Source organism: Marmota marmota, unplaced genomic scaffold (genome assembly GCF_001458135.2).
Source record: "Marmota marmota marmota unplaced genomic scaffold, marMar, whole genome shotgun sequence".
In the NCBI taxonomy this organism is placed as follows: domain Eukaryota; kingdom Metazoa; phylum Chordata; class Mammalia; order Rodentia; family Sciuridae; genus Marmota; species Marmota marmota.
In genome coordinates, this window is record NW_026000174.1 from 19,251,619 (window position 1) to 19,253,576 (window position 1,958).

A 1,958-nucleotide genomic window follows, 5' to 3' on the forward strand; every position below is an offset into this window, starting at 1 on the left:
ACACACTTTTGGGAACACACTCCCTCCACGGGGCTCCGTGAGGCCAATTCTCACCCCTGGAGAATTCAACGGGAACGCCAAAGTAGCGGGCGCCCGAGGCAGCAGGATCTGCCCTAATCCCGAAGCTGCTCTAATCCCAGAGCAGGGTCACCTTTCAACCATTCCCTTTAGCAAAATGCCAGGCGTCATTCTGAATAAACTGTGGCTCTCAACAAAAATATTTTAAAGTATTCTTGAATCTAACTATTTACCCTAAATTATGGAGTATAAGCTAGCCATTTATACTTTTTGCTTCATATAATGGCCCTCCCTATAGGATACTTTATAAATAATAGTGTCAATAGATTTTCATTTCATTTACTGCAGACATAAAAATTGAAATCAATCATTTTTCATCTCCTGATTCTTTTGGATTTCTCTGACTTTCCTTCACATTTCTTACACAGGGGACAAAAAGCTTTCATCAAAAACACTTTTTTACATTTCAATTAGTATATTAATTATTTAGAATGGTTATTCAGAGCAGTGATATTATTCTTGTATCTTTCTTTAACATCCTTCATTATAGACACAAAGACCTAAGTCTATTTTCTAGTGTGCTTCTGCAGCCAAGTGTCTGCAATGCAGCTGAATAGCTCGTCTGACATGATATCCTCTGTCAATTTAGTTAGAAATTGTGCTGTCTGAGTAAAGCCCATATAGTTGGAGGATTCCTAATCCAGTTCTAAATAAAAACGTCTCCTCATTTCTACAAAACTCAAGCTGGACTAGATAGGCCAGATCATGAAGAGTTAATGATTTGTAATGCAGTATAAAGATCCAATCTAAGTATGTGTCTGGTGGAAGACAATTAGACTTGACATGAAGAAACACTTTGGGGTGATTTTCATCAAAGAATACTTCAAATGTTGCAAGCAATTTCAACATATTGCTGTGATCCACATAGAAAAAGGCCAACTGGCACGGCATATTTAGGAGATTTTTGCAAATGTGATGAAGGCGTCTGTCTATTCCAAATTGAGAACGAACACTCCTGTAATGATGGACACCCCTTATACATAATGAATATCAGGACTTGAACATAAATATGCTCCTAAAATACCCTGTAAAACATCATGAAAAGTGCCACCCTCCTGAAAGATGTAGCAACTTGGAAATGCATAATTTTTTTTTACCTTAATCCCCGACTGGCACCCAGATAAATCATGGATACACTTTCTGTATCATAAACAGTGATATATATTCAAAAGAGAAGTTATTTCACCAAAGCTTCTTCAGAATTCTTTTCCTCTCTAGAGGAATGCTTCTTAAAGATCAGGAATATACTTCTTTTATTTACTGGAGACTACAAACTTACCCAAGAATGCCAGGGGGCATCCCCTGCACAATCTTCCACCTTTTCTCCTGCTATGCATTATTTCCCAAATGGGCAGTATTTCACTGGTCCGAATAGCCATTGAATTTTCAATATTTTCTTCCTGGTTAAATTACCTTTTTCTTTAGTTCTTTCTCTTCTCTTCATGGACTGCTTTGATTTCTGAATTCTGAGTCACAGTCCAAGTTTCTTGTTAGTTACTTAAAACTTCTTCCACAGATTGGGCAGAAAGATTTCCTTGGAGTGGGAAAAGTTTTCTTAAGCATAACACAAAAGTAGTAAACAATCATAAGAAGGGCCATGCTTAATAATCAGATTAGTGGTAAAAACAACAACAACAAAATTCTCAAATTCAAAATTCTTATGTAAAAATGATGGAAGTGGGGGACAGAGAAGATGGCGGCGAAGGGAGTGCATCACCCCCATGTACCGCGTCACTGTGCGGGAGAATGACAAGTTAGAACGGCTAAAAGCTATCTTGTTAGGAATTTCCAGCAAAATTGGGGTGCTCCAAAACCTAGAGGAAGGATTTCCATCACACGAGGATAAGCTACGGGGGCTCAAATGCGAGCGATTTGTCCGC

The 1,958-nt window shown here is 38.3% G+C and overlaps 1 pseudogene; it reads right to left on the reverse strand.

Moving 5' to 3' along the window:
- Window positions 1-584: 584 nt before the first annotated feature.
- Window positions 585-1,377, reverse strand: LOC125611985 (annotated as a pseudogene).
- Window positions 1,378-1,958: the final 581 nt, after the last annotated feature.